The sequence below is a fragment of the Phacochoerus africanus genome, chromosome 8 (genome assembly GCF_016906955.1).
Source record: "Phacochoerus africanus isolate WHEZ1 chromosome 8, ROS_Pafr_v1, whole genome shotgun sequence".
Taxonomy (NCBI): Eukaryota; Metazoa; Chordata; class Mammalia; order Artiodactyla; family Suidae; genus Phacochoerus; species Phacochoerus africanus.
The window spans coordinates 141,002,057-141,026,399 of record NC_062551.1 but is presented as its reverse complement, the minus strand read 5'-3'; the positions used below and the strand labels follow the sequence as shown (position 1 = coordinate 141,026,399).

The 24,343-nt window shown below is 36.5% G+C and overlaps 1 protein-coding gene across 1 annotated transcript in view; it reads right to left on the bottom strand.

The window, feature by feature from the left end:
* NEGR1 (neuronal growth regulator 1) overlaps window positions 1-24,343 on the bottom strand; it is an 873,593-nt gene that overhangs the window by 159,988 nt on the left and 689,262 nt on the right. The gene's annotated exons all lie outside the window — the stretch shown is intronic.

The following is a 24,343-nucleotide window of genomic DNA, read 5'->3' as shown; positions in this document are numbered from 1 at the left end:
TATAAACATACATGTGTTCACATAAGAACATGCTAGTTAAAGTCTCTGAGTCTAATGCATAGCACTATGAATGCATGTTACCTTAAATTGGAACTCTGAATACAATTGTACAAACTATGCCTAACAGAGCAGACATATTCTATTGCATAATTAAACCTATCCTTGACGCAATATTTGTAGGGACAATCAGGTGATGTGGCTTCTTGTCTGGGTTCTACCACTAACTCTCAAGGATATGTTGGACTAGTGACTGGGCATCAATTTCCCTAATCAACATATTAGGTGTTAGGAGGTCCCATCGTGGTTCAGTGAAATGAATCCAACTAGGAACCATGAGGTTGCAAGTTCGATCTCTGGCCTTGCTCATTGGGTTAAGGATCTGGCATTGCTGTGGCTGTGGTATAGGCCGGCAGCTATAGCTCCAATTAGACCCCTATCCTGGGAACCTCCATATGCTGCAGGTGTGGCCCTAACAAAGCAAACAAACAAACAACCCTCCCCCAAAAAACCATATTAGGTGTTAGATAGGATGCCTTCTTAAGAATTATAGCCTTTAGACCTAAGATTCAACAACTAAATCTTTTCCTTTTTCTCAATCTATCTGTGATTCCACTTTAAGTAATTTACAGGTTAAATAGACTTTTGTGAACCCGTCTGGGAAAGAGTCTCCCTCACCTTGAGAAATTATACATAGTTTCATCTAGCCTCTCCTTTTTGCCTCATTCTTCAGGTCTAGACTACAAATCAATTTCTTCAGGAAGTCATGCCTGACACAAGTATCATATTTGTCTGATAATATGTTTATATTGAGTACAGATAAAATATTTCTTGAAGATCAGCACTGTGGCTGCCTGATTGCTATTGTTTCAGAAACTGATGCACATCCTGGCTCAGAGTCCATGTTTAGCAATGCAAAGGTGAATAAATACGTGAGGGAACATCATTTCTGTAGAGAAGAGATATTTAGATTTTCAAATAGTGGGCTAATAATAATGTCCAAAGGAACATGGTTTATTTATGTGTAGATGTAGTTTGGATATAGTTGATATCTACATCTATACAAAGATTGAAGCTTTTTCATAATATTAAGTTTTAGACAAATTTCTAAGTACATACAGGCTCTGGCTGGATTAGTCATAGAAATTTTACAGGACTATTGCACAATGTTTGATGTGATTTGAACAATAGTAGGATAATTCATTCATGTGGCCTTCAGTGGCAACTTTCCTAAAAGCCTTTGAGAAGGAAAAGCTCATTTAAAATGTTTATTTTGGTCTGGGGAGTGGGGGGATGTGCTTGGGCTGTTGGATGGAAATTCTGTGAAATTATATTGTTATGATCATTGTATATCTACAGATGTGATAAATTTATTTGAGTAACAAAGAAAATAAAAAAAAAGAAAGCAAAAGAAAAAAATAAATAAAATGTTTATTTTGGAGTTCCCATCATGGCGCAGTGGAAACAAATCTGAGTAGGAACCATGAGTTTGCAGGTTCGATCCCTGGCCTTGCTCAGTGGGTTAAGGTTCTGGCATTGCCATGAGCTGTGGTGTAGGTCACAGATGTGGCTTGGATCCTGCACTGCTGTGGCTGTGTTGTAGGCCAGCAGCTGTAGCTCCAATTAGACCCCTAGCCTTGGTACCTCTATATGCCACAAGTGCGGCCCTGAAAAGACCAAAAAAAAAAATGTTTATTTGAGAATATTTGTTTATTCTCACAGGGTCCCCAAATAATCAGTTGAAGAAGTAAGCAATAAGATAATTGGTTGGACTTTTACTGAATTGCCTTTGAGATGGGCTATGCCTGCACCTCACCTGCTGAATTAAAAATGAGGGAAATTAGCCCATTCTCTGAGAGTTACATTATGAGATCAAAACAGGTATATGCAAATTATCTTTTAAAAGCAACAACAAAAAAGACTATACAGCAAACAGAACTTGGCAGAAAGCTGACTGAATGTATTAACGCATCTAAACAAAGAATATATTACGCTAAGGGGAAGGAAGTAGCGATCTAGGACTTGGTCAGCTGCCCACACAGACAACGGCAAGTCAACAGAGGTAAATTGGGATTTGGGGGTTGGGAGAGGATTTAGAAATGGATGGGATGTACGTACCACTCAGAGAGTAGGGAGCCAGAATTATTGAACTTTATGCATATTTTGTCCCACTGGTAAAATTGCCATTTTTTTGGTGAGATGAATGAAGTAACGTTGATTTTCGACTAATGCCATTTACTGTTTGATTTATTTATCTCCCCTTGTTCTGATTCTGTGCTTACCAAACAACTGTTAATTGTGATTTGATGTCCTTTGCAGGTCTGGCTGCAGAGAGAGACTGGCTCATCTTACAGACTTGAAGTATTTAGTGTCCTCAGACAGTGATTTCTCATGAAGGATTCATAAAGTAATTTCTGATAATGATGTGACTTCTAATATAACTTCATTTCAGGAACAGGATGAGCTCATCATGCCAATATGAACATTATAATCCAAGTCAATCTCTTTTTGTAGATTGATAAATCAGTATCCAGGGTCTACCCAGAGTATACGTTGTAGTCTCATATTTTTTAGTGAGTGTCAGCTTAGCATTCCCTCATAGGCTGCTAACTCCTAGGCAGTGGACCAGAAAGACTCTCTAATGCTTTTGAAATAGAAGCCCAGAATCTAGATTATGATGACCTAAATAAACCATTCTCAGACCCAGCCTGCAGCTGGCTATTTAGTGACGTGAGGTCCCTGGACTCACAGATTAGCATCCCTGGGAACTTGAACAAACTGAGAACCTCAGCCTCTTTTCAAGAATCACTGAATCAGTCTGCATTTTATCAAGGTCCTTATTATATTTGCGTGCATAATACAATTTGAGAAGTGACGCTTTTTTTTTTTTGGTCTTTGTAGGGCCGCAACCTTGGTACATGGAGGTTCCCAGGCTAGGGGTTGAATTAGAGATCCAAATTCCATCTGAGAGCCACACCACAGCTCACAGCAATGCTGGATCCTTAATCCACTGAGTGAGGCCAGGGATTGAACCCGCATCCTCATGGATGCTAGTCAGATTCGTTTCTGCTGAGCCACAATGGGAACTCTGAGAAGTGTTGTTTTTGAGGATAAGCCCACCATTTTTATCTCTGTATCTCTACAGGTTGTTGGGAGACACTCCATGGATATTTCCCACTGCTGCTTATTATTTTGTTGGGAATGGCCAGAATGCTACACCTCAGTAAAGAATCAAGAGGACATGCTCTTTTCAGGTCGCTTCTTATAGGATGAAGTAATGCCTCCTTCTGAGCAGCCTTGCTTACTGGCTGCTATAAAACGCTGGGTTCCCAAAGCTCAGTGTTCTTCTCTTTTAAGAGAAGACACGACCCATACTAATATCCATGTAGGTCACCCATGGTGCCCCATTTGGGGCTTAGGGAATGGATGCAAACATGCTGACTCTCTGGCTATTGCTTTTGCTCTGAGTAATAAAATCCTACACCTCTGATCCAGGAGCCTGTGTTTTCTGCCAGCATCCTCAGTTCTACTAACATCAGCTTATAAGTAGAGTAAAACCTCAGACACCTCACAGTTATTACCCCAGCCTTTTAAAATACAGTTACCCAAAGCAAAGTGCTAGGAGAACTGGGTTCTTATCCAGGTTCTACTATTAACTAGTTGTAGTTACTAGTCATGCGAAAGAATAGTTATTACCTCTCCTCTCTGGAATGACTTCTTCACGAATAAAATAAGAGGAGGGAGGAGAAGGACAAAGTAGTTGATGAGAGTTTGTAGATCATTAGTTCCTTAGAATAGTATCCACACTTAAGAATTTTTTTTTGATCAGTGTCCCCACTAAGAATCAGCATATTTCTTTGAATATTGGTGATAGCAATAAATATATGCTCTGTTTTGGCCATAGAGTCTCTTAGGCTTTCTTTGAGAGTCTCTTAGAAAGGCCTATTAAGTTATTTTCATTACCTACTTTAATTCTTTATTAAAGGATGTGCCTGTGTTCTATGCATACTTTATTTGGTGAAGACAATTGATTTTTCATTGAACTCAAAATACACGAATGGTTTTGATTATCTCTGGCTCAGCAGTGTCAATCATTTTCAGGTCCCTATTCATTTGGGGTATTCTGGAATGAGGACATCTTTTAAAGAACAACTATTTGTTCAACATACAATACAAAAGTCTTTTGAGACTAAACCCACAAATAAGATGATCTGCAAGGAATAGACAACAATAGGAAAACTGAGAAGGCTAATGTGTGTTGCCTGCATTATGCCACTTTCAGAGTCCTCTATTCAACAGAGTGCTAACTGGTCTTACAGAGATGGCAGGGGATATACCTCTGCTAAAGGAGGATCTTGCTGTACCCTCCAATCTAAACTGATGGGGAGTCCATGTAACTTATATCTTGCAACACTGAAAAAGCCCAATAGTTTCTGTTTCCAATGAAAACAATAAAGTAGCTACAAAGCATTAACCTTAACATGAAGACTAATACCCTGCCTTGGGAAGTCTGAGAGCTTTGAGGGGACAGACAAGACTACAGTTATTGCCCTTCCAACCAAACCCACTATTTCAATGCTTAATGCAGCTGCTGTTTGATTGAGAGAGAAAAGAGTTGATATAAAGTAAAAGATTGATTCCATTAATATTCAAATCTCTTTCTATGAAGGCATTTTTCAAAATTTGCTAACAAATAAAATTAACAAGGCTGGAAGCCTACTAAGGTTTTGAACACATTGTTTTGTCTAAGAAACCACAAGCCTGGTCTACAATTAGAGCTGTTGCCTCTTAAAGAGAATGCTCTGTCAGCAGTCTACATTAGTACCAAGTGGCCCACACAGGCTATTAAGCTCCTAATGCTTTCTCCAGGGGTTTTCATGGAGCCTAGTGTCCAAGAAGGACTTTCCAAGAGGAAAAAGACAAGGGCTGCAGAGAACAAGAGACTTTGGGGTACTTCCCAGGACAAGAATGAGTAGTTGTCCTATCTGAGAAACACACAATACTGTTAGAAAATGGAGTCTGGATTCTTTGAACCAATAGGATCTACTCATTGCTGTGAAGGAGTGGCTGCTGTGGGCTTCCCTTTCTCCCCATCTCAGAATGGGAGTGCTACTACAGTGTTCTGGCTTATATGCCACCAGAGTATATTGGGCTTGTGTGTGACAGAAAACATTTCTTTTAATCTCGAGGTTGGCTGACCATGACGTGTCACACTCAGGCTAACAGAGGAGACTACACATCACACAGAGATCCTGGACCTCAGCTAGAGTCAGCATGTGATGGAGCCCTAGGGTCTTCCACCTTTGATAGGAATTGCTACGTTCTCCACATAGGAAGAAGGGTGTGCCAAGATATTTATGTCACAAAGAGACAGATTGTGGTAGAGACTGCTGGATCATTGCCCCTCGATATCCACTGCATCCTCTTCCTATAAGAAAAGAACCACAATTTCTGGCAAAGCATCCAGTTGTCACTGACATAGACACTATGCTAAATGAAATAAGCCAGACAAGAATAAAAAAAATTGGTATGGTCCCATTTATATGTGGAATTAAAAAAGGTCAAATACATAGAAGCGGAGAGGAGAACAGTGGTTTTCAGGGGCAAGGAGGTGGGAGAAATAGTGAGATGTTGGCCAAAGGATACAAAGGTACAGTTATGTAAGACGAATATCCAAAGATCGACGGTACAGCATGACGACTGCAGTTAATGATCCTGTGTTGAAAACTGGAAATTTGCTTTGAGAGTAGATTTCAGGTTCTCTCCTCACATACACACAAAATGGTAACTATGTGAAAATATATGATAATTAGCTTGACTGTTGTAATCATATATATAAGATCATGTTGTACACCTTAAATATATAGTTATTAAAGATTACAAAAAAACTTTTATATGGAAAAAAGTGTAAGTAGTGTGTACAGATTTGGGGAAGTATTTATAAGAGAGGGAGCCTTCTCCTCCCCTCTATTCTTCCTATAGCTTGGAGTATAGACATGATGCTGAGAACTGGAGGGGACACTTTAGACCACCAAGTAAGTTGGAAGGGATGCTACGAAGTAGAACAAAATCACACAGAGTTATATCATGAATAGTATGATATCATTCTAGTCCTGGCCTGTATATTGCAGGGTTCCATGGAAGAAGAAATGAAATTCTCTTTTGCTTAAGTCATTATTTTGGGTTTTGTCACTCATAACAGTTCCTAATCCTAACTAGCACAGATGCTTTAGAAAAAGTATCTGGAAAGTTATTTACAGATTCTAAAATTTTTGCATTAGTTCTTTAAAGTCTCAGAGGATTTTAACACTAATGAGTAAAAAATGATAAGTTAGTTTCTGGAATACTGCCCTTCTGATAGAAGGTCTCTAAACACTTTGGTTCAACAGAATTTTAATCATAAAATAGAATGTAGATAAAATAATCTGCTTTTTGTTCCTAGACCTTTGTTGTAGACATTTCACTTTCAAAGGTCATTTTAAATTACGACTGCTAGCATTTTATTGCTTTAAAGGATCACCTATGAAGAGGCCTATGGCATGGCTGCAACCATCAATGAACTATCAACAATGATGGAGGAAAAAGCAAGCTCCTTTGAAGAGACAAACATAAACAAGTACTTAAATGACAATGTGTCTGATGGTGTTTTAGCATGGGTAAGTTATAAACAATACATAGATTGATGCTCATGGAGAAATCAGATCATTATTAGGTGATTTTTAGTCTAGCTCTGCACGTACACACTGTTAAAAGAATCATTTCCATAAGAAAGGGAATACACACTCACACACACACACACATATGGCCGGGTCACTTTGCTGAACTGCAGAATTTGGCACAATATTGCAAATCAACTACACCTTTTTTTTTTTTTTTTTTTTTTTAAGGGCCACACATGCAGCATATGCAGGTTCCCAGGGTAGGGGTTGAATTGGATCTGTAGCCTCTGGCCTATGCCACAGCCTCAGCAATGCCAGATCTGAGCCGCATCTGTGACCTACACCACAGCTCACGGCAAAGCCAGATCCTTAAACTACCGAGAGAGGCCAGGGATCAAACCTGCGTCCTCATGGATACTAGTCAGATTTGTTTCCGCTGAGCCATGACAGGAACTTCTCAACTATATTTTAATTTAAAAAAAAAATGTAAAAAAAATCATTTGCATGCATTATAATAAGTTCCACATTTTTTTTTCTGTTTTTCATCTCGGTAGTAATTAGCCCAACTGCTAGTCTAAAATTGTGCTCTGTCTAAGCTTTTCACTTACCTGTATTTTCTCCTATAAATAACAATAGTAACAACAATATAACGTGGTAGTTTTCAATATAACGTGGTAGTGAGGCCTATCTCACATTGAATTCAACTATTATAAATCATGAAAGATAATACTGTTGTCCTTTGTACTTGAGGATGATGATTCTGAACCACCATCAGCGGAATACTTGCTTAGAGCTACATTTTTCCTTCAAATGCCTTGGTACTCTCTCAAAGCCATGAGTATCTTATCTAGACATAGCTCTGCATTACATTTTGCCTTTCCTCATTCTCTCACTGAGTCCAGGGACTAAGTTTGATCTGACACACCAGTCATACTAAACAAAGATGCTATACTCTCTCCAGATACTTCTCTTTCTTCATATCTTTACCCTCCAACAATTAGGAGAGTGTGGTATATGTAGGTATTTATATTTACTTCCTGATTAATATTAGGGCTAGATTTGTGCTAAATTATCTCAGCTCTCTCACCTAGTTCCTGTCATAATCAATTGCAAGAGGGTGGTCTGGGACTAGAGATACAGGTTATTAAAAACTAAAACAAAACAAAATATTAAAAAAAAGATTGTAAGGCAAGTTTCCCTAGAGAGCTTAACTCTTCTTTGGTCTGAGACTGGGGAAAGTACAGACAGTGCCATATATTTCATTGGATAAAAGAGACTGTCACTAAATTGGTAAAACTGTCTTTATGGCCTGTTTTGCAGGATGTAGAAATAATCTTTAATATTTAGACAATTAGATTAGGAAGATGTGGTATATATACACAATGAATACTACTCAGACATAAAAAAGAACAAAATAATGCCATTTGCAGCAACATGGATGGAACTAGAGACACTTATAATGAGTGAAATAAGTCAGAAAGAGAAAGACAAATACCATATGATATCACTTATAACTGGAATCTAATATACAGCACAAACGAACGTTTCCACAGAAAAGAAAATCATAGACTTGGAAAATAGACTTGTGGCTGCCTGGGGGAAGAGGGAAGGACTGAAAGAGGGAGGGAGTGGAGGGATCGGGAGCTTGAGGTTAACGGATGCAAACTATTGCTCTTGGAATGGATTTACAAAAAAAAAAAAAAAAAAAAAAGGACCATTCAGGTCAATAGATTATCAGTTTCCCAGGAGGCAGCTGGTATATATGAAATCCTGGCTCCAGGGAGTGGAATTTTGTAGGTGAAGGCTAAAATAAATACATAAATAAAAATTAGGCTCTTGTGGTTTTCACACAATTTGCTGTGCAGAAATTCAGACGTCCTTTTCTGTGATAGTCAAGCACTACAACACGACTAAGGTTGCTGTGCAATGTAAATGTTCGGAGGACTTATATCCTCTTCCCTCGCCCATAATCTTTGTGCTTGTGGACAGAAAGACACTAACTTCTCAGTGGCCAAAAAAAAAAAAAAAAAAAAGTGCCTAGGTGAGGTGTCCATCAATAGCTAATATTGATTGCTAATTAAAATAATGTTTTGCATTTAAAAAAAAATTTAGCCATCAGTTGTTACTGTGATGTGACTAGATATTACTAGTCAAGTGATTCTATAATCAAAAGACAAAGTGTTACAAATATATATAGGAGAGTTCTCTATGGGTTACTTCAGGGGAAAGCATATTTAACTTTATTACAGTGTTCAGAGATGAAGATTTTGCTCCAAAATATCTTTGGAGAGCTTTCTTCCAACATGCTGTATAATTGGAAGGAAAAAGATACTAGACTGAACAATTATAGGATACATTATTGAATAGATTAACAATGTGCTAGAAAAAAAATTAGGGAAGAGTATGTTAGAAAAAGGTTAAACATCTCATTAAATGGTTCAGTACTAATTATTTTACTATTTGATCAGCACAATAGATCAACAGAGGGAAGTAATTGTTCTTCCTTGAATTAAAATTGACGCAAGTATATATGATTTTCGAGAAACATACAAGGAGGTGATAAATAAGTAGTATATATGCCTGAGGAGTACCAAAAGTGACAGAGAAATTAATGCTCAAACCAAAAGTTGTCTTTATCTTAGTAACTGAGGTTGTTTCACATGCATTGTGAGGCATCTTAAGAATCACTGTGCTAAGTATCATTATGTTCTAGCAATAAGTATTTGTCTTTTATGTCACTCACATTTTAAAAGCTATCAGTAGTATACGAAAAAATGCTTTTGGCTGGTGACATTTCTGTAACATGCTGAAGAAGGCAGCATTTGCTTACAAGGCCATTCACAATCTAACATCTGCCTTTCGTTCCCTCCTCATTTCTTTCCATTTTTCCTTTAATTGTCCTCTGTGCTCCAGCCATATGGTATTTCTTTTATCTATTCATATTTGTCACACACACACTCTCTCTCTCATCTCTAGAAATTGACCATATTATTTGGAGCTTCTTGAGTTCCCAACTTCCCCTTCAAAAATAGCAGTTTTCAAAAGGTTAGAAAAAAAAAATAGGAATCTCATTAGCTCTCCTTTGGATTCCTAACGTAACAAGGGACTAGGACGAGGCATTTAGATGGCCAATAAATTGACAAGTGAATAAATACTAAAGTTTTAACATTATGGCTTTAGTAGTTAATCTCAGGTCCCAAAGTATTTACCCTACAAACTACAGTCTTTTTTAGAAAACAAACCATTTTAAGATATTTTATTTTGGGAAGAGAGGTGATATGGAAAGGAAATGACTCCATCTACTTTAAAGCAACTTAAAATATCTATTCCTCCTCCCCTGACTTTAGCCAGGTTTAAGGAGAGATAACATTGAATCTGGAACCTATTGTGATGTTAATAAAAGACATTGAAAACTTTTTTGCAGGGTAATATGTTTTTCTCTCTGGCTTCATACCATTAAAATGTTACAAGATAAGCATTCCCTGAGGCCTCGTTATAAAATGTTGCTTAAAAAACTAGGGTGGGGTGGGAGTTCCCATCATTGCACAGCAGAACAGAATCCCATAGGGACCATGAGGTTGCAGGTTCAATCCTGGGCCTTGCTCAGTGGGTTAAGGATCTGGCGTTACCATGAGCTGTGGTGTAGGTCGCAGACGTTGCTCAGATCTGGCGTTGCTGTGGCTCTGGCATAGGTCGTGGGCAACAGCTCTTATTAGACCCCTAGCCTGGGAACCTCCATATGTCATTGATGCAGCCCCAAAAAGACAAAAAAATAAAAAAATAAAAACCAAACAAAAACTAGTGTGGGGTGAAAATGAAGCATAGTGACAGAGTCCATTTTAAGAGGATATGGTTTATGTTGTAGCAAATGTAAATAAGAAACGCTGCATGCTTGGAAATTCAGATATGCATGAGCTTATCATAGAGAGAATAAAATCCAACTGTATCAGGGTCATTATGTGGATTTGGAGGGACTGAATCAAATAATCCCTTCTTCACAGTAAAGTTAAGGAATTTATAGATATTATGAGGGGGAATGAAGTTATTTAAGAGGGAAAAGAAAGACAACTAATGTATGAATCGCTACCATGGATCAAATGGTTTATATATAGCTTGTTTAATATAAGATACACTTATCCCTTGGTATCTGTAGGGGATTGGCTCCAGGACCCACCACAGATACCAAAACCCACAGATGTTCATGTCCCTTGTATAAAGTTGTGTAATATTTGCATATAACCTACATACATCCTCCCGTACACTTTAACTCATCTCTAGATTACTTATAATACATGCCAAAATGTAAATGTTACGTGAATGGTTGCTGGTTGCATGACAAATTCAAGTTCTTCATTTTTGGAATTTTCCGGGAGTAAAGAAATTTTTTCAATTCATGCTTGGTTGAATGTGTGGATATGGAACCTATGGATATGAAGGGTTGATCCTACTTCCACCTCCACGTAAGCAAGTATTACTAATTCCACTTTACAGGGGTGCAATGGAGAGAGCCTATGTAATTTTCCTAGAATCATCCCATTTGTATATAGAGAAGCCACATTTTCCTTTATATTCACTCAGGTAGATAGTAGCATGCTGAAACTGGCTTGTGCCAGGCCATGAGACCCAAATGTTAAATTTGAAAGAACTCTGCAAGCAGTTTACTAAACATGGCCATTGTTAAAATTAAATTATACAAACTTAAATTATATTAAAAACATGTAATAATTACTCAAAACTCATTATTTCAAAAGTATTTTACTGTATTTTTACTATTATCTATGATCTTAAGGTTTTCTACATTATGCCTCAGTGATAAAAATATTATACAATGGTATGATACTGTACATATTTCCCAACTCTGCATTCAGAAACACCACTTGGTAGCTTGAAATGTGCCATAATGGGAATACTGACACCCTGCAAATCGGCAATGCCCCAAAATAGGGGTTGATTTTGTTGTTGTTGTTGTCTAGACTAAACATAAAATATATATTGTGTATAGAAATTACATTGTGAACAGTACAAAGAAATTAAGAGAAGTTTCTTTCAGGACTCCAAAACTATTGTCTGTTTCAACAAAGAAGTTACTTTCATCTTATTTGTTACTGTAAATTAAAATACCAACCCATCTTCATGACAGAATAATCCTTAGAGTTGGAATTTAATTCCATTTGTCAAGTCACAGTTGAATTGCAACCAAAGGTTGGGTAAAGCTACATGATTTTGGCAAAAATCAATGAAAGTGTTCTATGAGAAGAAATTGGTTAGATGGAATTTACGATACAGTATATTCTATGTTTTACTGTTATTTGTAAATTTTGTGATACGCATGCACTTCAGTTAGATATTTACCAAGACACTACTAAACATATAAACAGTGAAGCCACCAAAATATTATTTGATAAGTCTGAATAGAAACATGGGGGAGTTTTTGTAAGGTATAAAATTGAAATCTATCATATAATTATAAATAAGTAAAATAAATACATAAAGATAGTAAGGTTTATGTGAAATTAAAAGGAGTTTTGTGAGGAAGGGAGATAATATACAATAAGGAGGTAAACAGGAAAAATGGAAATGCATAACAGAAGTCTCCTGTGCCCTAGAAGAGTATCTATAATGTTTTTTGTTCCAATCTTATGAAATATTTTAGAGAGGAAGGTTGGGAGATATTGTCACAGAATACAGTTCTATGAAGAAGGTTGTTTTGCTTCCATCACAGTAAACAAGTTTGGTTTTTCATTTTTGCTTCTAGAATTACAAAACCCACTGTGACATTTCCTCTTATTTAATAGCAGAATATTATATTGCTTTTTTTTAACCTAATTAATTTTCATTTCCCCTAAATTTTCACACACTTACTGATGAGTTTAGTACACAAACTCATCTTTTCAAAGTCAGCTGGGATTCTTTGGGAGAAGCAAGTTTTTCTCAAATCAAAACAAATATTAAAAACAAATAAAATATCCTTTGGGCAGCCCATTCTGTGACTAAAAATGTTTTTAAAAAGTAAGCCTGCTTTTTCCCAGGAACATATGAGAAAATCTTCCTGCAAATTTCAAGCACAACCAAGCTGCTTCCCAAATTGGCCATTTGCACTCCAGGGCTAAAGCTGAAAGTGCACAGAATTGCCTGAGTAATTCGATTGCAGTCAGAATCGATGCAAGTGTGAATGCTGCCCTGGTCAAAGGTTGGCCCTTAGGCTGCAACTTAAATCAATTTGGGGTGAGCTAAGTTTGATTACATTTTCAGTGATGAAGCTTTCGAAAGCAATTTTGAGCTTGCCTATTCAGAGGATGTTTGTTTCTATCTGGAACCTATATTCCTGGTTAGAGAAGCATCTACCTATCTGTTTTGGAGATGATTAAGTCCGGGAGCTGAGGAACAATGAGAGAAAGGAAGAGGAAAAACAAGAGGGGGTGATCCAGAAAGTAAAAAATAAGCAGATGAGAGCCTATCACTACTAATATGTGAGTCAGTAGTAGTTTTTTAAATCTTCTTAAAATTACATGAGAATAAGAGGGAGAACCAGGGAGTATGCTAACAAGGAAAAGTAAATAATAGATGGAAAGTTATGATAATGATATGTGGTAGTCAAAGAATATTTTGGCATATGAGACATTGTTTCAGGTGCTGCTGGTAGGACGGCTATTGGGGAAACACAGGTGGTTTGAAGTTTGAAGCAAAATGGGTGTAAGAAGGGATGTCAGATTCCGACTCCAACAGGCAGCATGCTGGCTTGAGAGAAATGAACCCTTTCAATCTATCTTTTTCCAGCAGAGCCACGCCTGCAGAGTTGTGCATCCACAGCTTTTGCGAGTCTTCCTAGAAAATGTGTTTATTCAGTTAAATAGGTTGATTATAGATCTTATCTATATTTGGGTAAGCATGTTATTACATCACAAAATATAGTGCTCCCAAGCAGTTGAGATTTTTTTTTTTTTAGAAAATATAATTTCCCTTCAGGTAAGACCACTGATTCTTAAAACATAGGTTACTATCCTGCCAGTTTTAGGAAAATACGCTGTCTTATCAAGTATTTTAGAAAACTTGTGCCTTTCTAAGTGGACTGAGTGGTGACTCTAACGGTTCTTTGACAAGAATTATAATCTGCCTCACTAATTAGGCTGCTTTGCATACGCACTAATTGGATTGATTTAAAAAATCAAAGAAAAGAAACCGAAGAGCATGTGATTATCTAATACTGCATTTTAGAGCTGGATAACTCAAATTACTTCTTTGCCTTTAAACTGTTGAAAGAGAAAGCTTATTTTTATAAAAAAGGATAAAATTGGAAAAAAAAAATCCTACCTACTAAAAATTTCTGGCCATGCCATAGGTGAAACAACATTTCCATACCAGCAAGTCTTGCTTGATTTATTCAAATCGTACTTAAATGTATACTGGACAGATACCTGATTAGTGTCTCTGGAGAGAAATACCAGTTGAATTATATTTATAAGCAAGGAAATCCGGCCTATGCTGAATAGACACATTCAATGAGGACATGTGATTTTTCAGTCCCTTCCCCAGCAGTTTTATGGCCACTAAAATGGAATTTATAGTGCTTTAGAGAAAGTGTGGCCCATTGAAATATCATTGCTTTCACAATTAATTCTTCCTCTCATTTCCTTTATCTAGAACATCAAAACAGGAAAAAAGAGCCAATTTCACTTTACTTTTCCTTTTGGTTGATATATTCTATTAACTATGTTTCACATTGCCTGAGGAGAAATGGTAAGTTTAATAATAATGGCACTTGGCACTTCATAATTATCTTTTTCTTCACACATATCCCTGGATCTTATATTAGGGGCCACATAGAAATTTTTCAGAAAAAGAAATCACAGTTCAGAAGCGGAGGTAGGAGAGCAGCTCAGACAGCTACCTTATCATGTGCTCAAACCATTAGATCATGCTTCAAATCTAGTCACAGCCTCGGGGGAACGAGTGCATGCTGGGTAAATATTCTCTAAGAGACTTCTTAGAAATAATGGGAGGGAATCTCTCTATAGGACCTTCAGTTTGTTCTGTCAGAGAAAAGGCACTGGTGAAGGTAGAGGCTGCTATATGTTTTCTTTAGGCTGGAAATGTTGGCATGTTCTCATTTTTACAAAGTCTTAATGGTGACAACACCCATTACATAGAGGGTCACATTTTGGCCTAAGTTGTTATAGGGTTAGAGCTCTGTGAAATAAAATAGCAAGCAAGGAGGTTTATTCTAGTGCCTTTTCACAGGTTATTGGCCAACGGAATTGAAACTGTGAACATACAGGAAATTTCCCTGGAGAGTAAAATTCTTTGTAGAGATGACAAAATGATTAGGCCAGCAGTGCCATTAGCTAAACTTTATGGAAACTCACCAAAGAGCAAAACACATTAAAATACAATTTTTTCTGTCAATAAAAAAATAATTTTGAGCTCAATGACAAAAAAATATACAGAAGGGAAAAATATTGACAGCATTTCTACTTTGTTAAGGAGTAAGTGTAACTGTTTTTAATAATAATCCATACATAAATATTACTTTTTAAAAGCATAGAAAGATTTCTTAGAATTTTAAAGCATTACAGCTAAAAGAGAACTTGGAGATTAGAAATTCTATTCTCCTCATTTACAAATGAAGAAACTGAGACGAGAGTTAAATGATTAGCCTGAGGACCTCTCCAAGCAAGGGCCAGACCTTAAACTTTCTGACTCTTAGGCAAGAGCTCCTAATAACATTTCGTGGTTAAATGTGAAATTCTTTTTGATTTTTTGGTAACTAATTTCCACAAGCTGGCTACATTTTAAGGCTGATCACTGACAATAGCAAATACCAAAGCTCCCTTATCCCTCTGCGTTTACTGACCCTTTGTCAGCTATAGGGATGTGTACTCCACCTCAGTAGCTTGAGGATACAGCTGTCAAATTGCCTCTTAACCTGAGAGAAACATATCAGTAGAGTAATTAATCTTGTACAACCCTCTCTATCAACCTGACCATTTTCTTCCCCCCATCATTACAAGTGAAATGCTTATGTGCATGGCTGATTTAATTAATAATTCTAATAAAAAAAGACAGTATCATAGCAATTTACATAAGTCCCTTATTAAATGCCTCAAGGAACTAATGCTGTTCTTGGATATTCAATTAGATAAAGTTATAGAGTTACTGAGGATATGTAGATCCAAGCCTCTCTTGGTTTACCCTTCAACATTTGGATTGCATATGATAGAGAGGAAAGAAAAGGAAACAACATTTAGTGAGCACGTCCTCTGGAATAAATTCTATATATTCTATCACAATTAATCATTACCGCAACCCTATAAAACCAAGTTATTTTCCTTATTTTATAGGTGAGGCAACTGAGATTCAAAGTCTGGACTTGAGAGAACTGTCCAGGATACTGCATACATGCAGGATTGTGGTTTCAATTCATTTTGATTCTAAAGCTTTTGGTGGTTGGCCTGGAGAGTGGAAAGAACCTGGAAAAAGAGTAGGAGAGACTAAGTAAATTCTAGCTCTAGACCTGCTGTGACAATGTACAGCTCTGGGTTCTCAGTCACCTTCTTTGGGTCTCAATTCCTTCACCTCCAAAGCAAAAGATTGGTTCAAATCTAATTTTCTGGAACTCCATGGCTTTTTGACAGACCTCCAGATTACTATCATATTAAGGAAGGAGACAGGATTTTCCAGCTTTACCTCCAAAAAACCAAATGAACTCCAATTTTTATCTCTGTTATATATTTAACATTTGCATAAGGTTTTATTTGGGGAAAGAAAAGAATCCATTGCTCTAAAAAGTTTGAAAAAAATTTGACTAGGTAATACTTGAGACCTACTCTAACTCTCAAGTTTGGTCATTTGACATGGATGACTAAAGCTCTGTTAGCATCTGTATTTGGTTCTCAGTTGTGGCAGTTTGGTAAACTGGAAAACCACGGGTTTCAACAATTATTCTAACTGCTTCAACTGGTTAGCAGGCATTTGGCCTTGTCCAAAATGTCCATAAGACATTGGTCCATGCTAAAAAGTCTCTGATTATATGATCTGCCCAAAACCATTTGGCATGGACCAAATGTATACATGGATGTTTTGAACAGGACCAAATTTCAAGGACCTTTTGGTATAGACCAAAACTGTTCTGTGGTTGTTCTGTATAGGACCAAATGTCCTGTAAGTCTTCAAACTATTGGATATCTCCCCTCAAGTATGGGCATGAATGACCATTTGGGGTCTAGTCTCTTGAGAATACACACAGGATCTAGAAATAAGGTCAGGGAGCAAAAAACTCCTTTTGCTTCATTCATATTCTATTTTGGAAAATCTGTATACATCCATTATTCATGTGACAATTAGGACTGTGCATGCATATCTGAGTATAGTAGAGTGCCATCTGATAGGCTGATTTAGCTATATCAACATCTACCTATACCTGCAAACTTAATTTTTGTCAACTATTTATTACTAGAGCATCCAGGAAAAGGTGCCCATTAACATCATAAAGCTGTGAGAATAAAGCAAGTTGGCTTGCATAGCATGCTGTCTTCAATAATCACCAAGTCTAAATTTATTACTGCCTCTTTCAACCAAACCTCTTTTAAGTTTGCAGGAGGGGAGATCAATTTCAATCTAAAATATGAATCATTCAAATTTGTAGTATCACCTTTCACATGGAATCAGGCTTCATTATAACAGGCAAAAGTAACAGAGAGCCCGTACAGTTGCTTAGTGGCATATGGGGACATTTGAAGCAAGCAGAGAACTGAAATATTACTTGCAAGGGCACAGCTGGTTCCATATTCAACAAATCAGTCAAAAAATAAAGTTTGCCTGCATCAGTCAGATCTAAACAGGGAAAAACTGTTGTGCTACCCACATTCTTACTTTCTCCAATAGCCTCTCCCATTTTCCCTTTGGATAACAGCTACTGACTTTTTTTTTAATCTCAAAGAGGAGGTTTCCATCAAATTAAATAGACTAGGAATAAATATTCTCTAAAATGAGAGATTTTCCAGAAAGTTAAATAGCACTTGATTGTACAAAGCATTTAAAATTGGAACTTTATTATTGTCTCTATAGGGTTGCTAAGGCAGGAAAAAGACAAAGTTTTGGTGAGTCTTTTGAATATCTTGTGTGTAATATTTCTGAGGCAAATACTTTGCTATCGGAATAAATGAGTGTGCATATGTATGTGCGTGTATGCGTGTGCATGCGTGCATGCACACACACACACAAGAAAAGGAGAAAAGTCCCTATAGCATCGTTAGAACCTAAATTCTAGCAAAATATTTGATACCATAATTTGGGGAACACATTAAAGGGTGGTTTGGCAAACATATATAGTAGCAATATTATTGTTATCTATTTGGAATTGTAAGAAAAGATTCTGTTAATATTAAAGCTTGAATTGTCCCAAATATTTTCATATATTAGGTCTCATGAGAAGATTGTATTAAACCAAAGCTAATTTTATGCATTTTGTTTATAGATTTCTGAGATTTCTTCCTTCTTAATTATCTTTATTTCCTTTCAGATTGTGACTCTTTTAATATATGTTCCATAATGAGTATCTTTTTTAGAGAAAGTAGGAAACAAAGTACATATGTGTTTTACTTACGGAAAAATACTTTTATTGGTTACTAAGTTACTGCTCAAATGATGATGTACATTTGATGAATTGGACCCATAGATGGCAGGATGGGACCATTCAGTTCATGTTCTTTAAGGAGAAGACTTAGAGGAATCATCTCTTCCATTTGCTCATTTTCAAGAAGCAAAAAACACAATTGAAAAATAATAATAAAATCCGCAACAATTCTGACTCCTAAATTTTTTACTTAATAAGGAATTTTGCTATGAATAGTTGACACGCTGTCATCCACTATTAAGACTGTTAAAGCATTGTTCCCTGAGGCTGATCTACAGTGATCTGCAGAACATTCTCTGTGTGTGTGTGTGTGTGTGTGTCTTTGTCTCTTTCCCTACCTCTGTCTCACAAAGAGACTTTTTTAATGCAGACATATATCAGAAATTTCTGGACAGGTAATCTAGAGGATGAGGGATTCATTGTATACTAGTTTTCTTTAGTTTTTCCACCATACTTTTGCTTTCTCCTTACTTGATAAAGTATATACTCTACCTGAAGTAATTCTATTGATTACATTACTAACATCTCTGCTTAGAATTACAGGTCCTCTTATAATTATAGTCTAAAACCTATAGCCCGTGGAAGGCAAACTAATTCAAGGTGACTTCATATTAAATCAAAGCCCTTTCTTGCTTCTCTGGGACCCAAGAAAGATATAAGAAAGGGGCTAAGAAATTAGAAGGAGGGAGGCTTGCAGAAAAGCACAGAACATAGGAAACATCATTCATCAAAGACTGGGGTATAGCACCTTTGCAGGTCAGGGAGTTGTTGATATACACTTGGTCTATTAATCAGAAAAGAAACCATATCAGGCCAGCTGCTGAGGCATCAAGGCAGATCATCAGCCTGTGCTCTTCCTTTTTGAGCCTAGCCTATAGAAAGAGTAGTTTACTACCTGTGTCGCTATTCTTTCACCTACCTATTAAATTTAATTCATTCATTAATTAAAATTTAATCTGGCTTCTATAACAGTTTTCTACAGAATCTGCTTTGGAAAAGATCACCAATAGCTATCAATTGTCAGAGATGGGGTTGATTTTCAGACTGTCTCTAGCTCGATGTAACACCGGACACCGTGGAGCTTCTCTCTTTGGATGGGTCTACTCCTGTGGCTTCCTCCTGATCCTCCTCTGGCATCTTCACCCAACTGAGTCCACATGCCTTTACAGGATCCTCCCTTGCCTCTGCTCACTTGTCAATGCTGATTTTGCTGGGATTTCAGTCTTTGATCATCTTTTCACTCTATATGCCTTTATAAGAAATCTTACTCACTCTCACAGTAGAGACCACCACATCCATGCTGATCACTTCCAAATCGTATCTCCATTCTGGACTTTATAAAGTATAGCTATCTACTAGACATTGCCTCCAACTGAGTAGTCTAACATTAAACTCACTTCTCTCTTTCAACCTCTCCCTTCCTAAATTCTCCTCTCATGTTCTATCCTGGTTAACGTCACCCAAACTAAACATTGAGTGTTATCTAGATTCCTATAATTCCCTTCCCATTCTCTTCAGATTTAGTCTTTAACTCCCTGTCCTAATTATCTCTCTCATCCCTGCTCTTTTTATACAATTATCATCTTGTAAGTCTACTATCTGGGCTTAGCCCTCCAAATTGCCTGAGGATTTATTTCAGAAACGAAAACTGTTTATATCCTTCTTTTATTAAAATGTGTCACTGGCTCTCTAAAACCAAAAGAAAAAGCCCAAATTTATCTGAAGACCTATCTGTCCTAATACCACCAACTTATCCAGCCTCATCTTCTCAACACTCTCTTCTCCCATCTTTTATTTTAACCGTATTAAAATACCATCCTGTCTTTCAATGTATCAGATGGCTTCATGCTGCCATGTCTTTACATGAGCTGTTTCATACAGGAGTATTTCTCTCTCTCCCATTCCCATAACCAGGTTCAACCCAATCACATCCTTATTTCAAGGGGCATCTCCTCTAGAGCTTGCCTTGAGTCATTAACAGTGAGTGTCTCATTTGTTCATTTGTACCACTGTACACTGTGCTCATGATTGTTATTGTATAAATTCTGCAAAGTTCTGTCTCTGAAACTAAGACAATTATGACTACAATAGTATTTCGAGTTGTAGCTTAGGTATAATTCATATAGTGATGTTACTTACTCTAGATGACAGTCCTTTCACGGCACTCAAACTGGATTAAGAATTTCTGCCCTCACATGCTAGTGTTGACTATACTGCATCATACTTATTGGCTTCTTGTACCACTCCTCTTATGCATCTGAAAACTCTTTGAGGATGAAATTCTCATTTATTAATACATTTTTTTTGTCTTTTTGTCTTTTTAGGGCTGCACCCATGGCATATGGAGGTTCCCAGGCTAGGGGTCAAATCGGAGCTGTAGCTGCCAGCCTATGCCACAGCCACAGCAACATGGGATCTGAGCCACATCTATGACCTACACCACAGCTCATGGCAATGCCCAATCCTTAACCCACTGAGCAAGGCCAGGGATCGAACCCGCAACCTCATGGTTACTAGCCAGGTTTGTTAACCACTGAGATGTGACGGGAACTCTCATTCTATTAATACTTTTCTTTCCAACATCTAGCATAGAACTTTGTACACTGTGGGCAAAATATATAACTATTATATATTATAACTGTTGAATAAATTCAATATGAATATTTCTATTGAATAAATTATCAGAACCTCATAATGAAACAATTGTTTTACTTTTGCCCTTTACTCTTTAAATCTTCTAGATGTCTGAACTTCTATGCTGCAAACATCATATTTAATCTAGAATTAGTGCCACAAAGTGTGGTTCAAGGAATGAACTGGGCAAGGAATGAGGTTAAGTTATGAGCTAGAGTTGGGACATTATATCAAATTTGCATGCCTTCTCTCTGGTTTACCAATGACAATTTGCCATCTAAACACTCAGTAAAGTACTGGGCAGTCAATCATCAGATAAGTTCAGCCATCTACATATATATAGTTTTTGAAAGGAACTGAACTGCATGTTCATGTGAGATATGACATAATAACAATGGCTGACATTTATTAAATGCTTGCTTTGATGCAGGCTAAGTGTTAAGTGCTTTACATGCATCATCCCCTTTAAGTTTTATCCTGTAGGTGGGAGCTATTATCACCCTCATTTTATAAATGAATTAACTGAAGCTTTGGTACTTAGGTAACTTACATAAAATCCCATTACTGTATCTGGTAAAACTATGATTCAAAGTAAGACCTGCTTGACTCCCTTTATGAGAAACTCAAAAATATTTACACACCAAAAAGTGCTGCATTCCTTTTTGGAAGATCTTAGTTATGACAAGGCTCTAAACTACAATGTCTTGCCTTTTATCTTCTTGGTGACCTGTAAAATGTAGATTATTACAAATCAGGAGTAGATTTTAATAGAATCAAGATTTATCCCAAATAGTCATGGGTGGGGGCCTGCTTATCAGTGGTTAACACTCTACTGGAGTGCTATCGTTTCTGATTACCCTGTCTTTGAGCATATTAACTATTCATGGATACAAATCACGGCATATTCCACATATCACATACACAAGTGGCAGACCCTTTGGTATCTTAATTCCTTTCTCTTGGATAAGAAAATAGGCAAGTTTTATATACTCTCTTGACTATAGGAAAGGCTAATTTTCAACAACAGATTTTTAAAAATTCTTTAGGATGTTATAGGCCAATATTAAATCACCTTAGGAACAGCCACTAGTCTGGGATCAGTTTAGAGGTTGAAGACCCTCCCATCCCTAGACCTGGTGATAATATGGCAGGAATTCTTATCAAGGGACAGATTGCTATCTCTCCAACTCACTTCATCTGAACTTTAAGAAAGCCGTTTTTCCCATTTTAGAGATTCACAATGACTTTTTTGGATAACTGTACCATTCCAAAGAGTTTTCAAATCCCAGAAGTATATGTGTTTAAATGTCTCTGAGTCTCATTTTTGCCTATTTTTTTCAGTCAAATGTTAACCCCATTCATATTTCATTTACTTAAATTTTATGTCTGGTATATGTTGCTTATCTCTAAGCATTTCTTAAAAAAAAAAAGTTTTTATATATTTAAGAATAGCACCCTAGGAGTTCCTGTTGTGGCTCAGCAGTAACAAACCTAACTAGTATACATGAGGATGCAGGTTCAGTTCCTGGCTCTGTGCAGCGGGTTAAGGATCCCGCATTGCTGTGGCTGTGGTGTAGGCTGGCAGCTGCAGCTCTGATTTGACCCCTAGCCTGGGAACTGCCATATGCTATGGATGTGGCCCTAAAAAGACAAAAAGACAAAAAAAAATAGCACTCTAAATTAAAGTTCATAAAAACCTTAAGGACAGCAAACATATTACATGCAGAGGTTTATTTTTCAAAAATATTTTGCAAATGATATAATTTATTTCCATTGGTGGCTTTATGTTCACAGTGAGAGAGAATGAAACACAGAGGTCAAAAGCTGGGCCTCTGAAACAGACTGCTGGGAGGCAGGTTTTTGCTTTGTCACTTATTAACCATTTGACTTTGGCCAAGCTTTTGATCTCTCTTCATCTTAGTTTCCTTATCTGTAGGAACAGAATTATAGAATTTACCTTTTTGGATTGTATGAGAGTTAAAAGAACAAATTCACATAAAGAGATCAGAATAGGATCTGGTCACAGTAAGTATTGTCACCCCTGTGATGTTCCTGTGTGTATTCTAGAGAGTGTCAAATATACATTCTACAGCTTAAATCCAGTTCATGCATTCATTTATTCCTTATCTAATCACTTATTTAATGTTTAACTAGTTCATTTAATCACTAAAGATTTACTGATTGTCTATTAAATAGTAGACACTGTGTTTAGTGATATGAGAGAGAAAAAAATTATTCAGATAGTGATCCTGTCTTCTCAACCAACATAACTTGGTGGAGAGATAAAAACTATACAAAAATAATTGTTGTACAGAATAGAAATGCTTAGTGCAATAAGAACTTCAGGTGAGGTCATATAAGAGTTTGGAATATTTAGACATTTCTTCAGAATTCCACGGCTGTATTCAAAATTACAGATGAGACTAGCATATTACATTTTTCTTAACGAATTAATCAAATTGCACCATTATTTCTTAGCACTTCTACATAGAGGGAGCCAGTAGCAAAGGAAGATCATTAGAGTCCATTCTGAAGATACCACATTTAGAAGCATTCTCAGCAGTGCATCATATCCAGATGATTGTGCTAAGGTTGCCATAGTAAAACAAACTTAAATAAGTGACATTTGTTCCTAATTTGTCACATTCATTAGTGCTTAAGTTTTGAAAATCAGACCATGATTTATAAATTTAAATAGCAAAAAGTTAATATGTCATTAAGCCTTCAAATTTTCTTTACTTTGTCTAATTCATTTACTCTTTCAGGTTCTTGAATATTTAAACCATTTAAAATATTAATAACATACCAAAAGAAGTATCAATATTTATATTAAATCAGAATTCATACTGCTCTATAATATTTTCAGTGATTTATATTATTCATAATTACACTAAATAAATCATCCTCATGGAAGAAACTTAGGCAAGTATATTATACTTTGGCTACTGCATAGCAAGCAATGCTTTTCTTTCAGAGTGGAGGATACCAATAAATGATGTGATGTTTCAAAATTGTATATAGGACAAATCTTTTTCGAATTATTATTTTCTATTAACAATAAACTGATACATTTTATTTAAGAACAGAGGTTCTTAAATCATGGTAATTCAAAGTTCATAAATCATAAAATTTTTTCTCTTATTATGTTTTTAAGTAGTAGGAATATTATATATATATCCCATTCCCCATTTCTATGAAATATAAATGACCATGTCTGTCATGAATTCACAATATTCACATCTTTCAGAGGCGTTTACCATCACATGATGTTAATAGAAATATACATATGTCAGATTATCACAAAAATATAGAATATAAAAGATAAGGATGATTCAGATAACTTTGTGGAAGTGGAAAGATAATGTATTCTCTGTAGCCTTCTTTGAACATTTTGAGAAACACTCCATGTCAAAATCAGGAA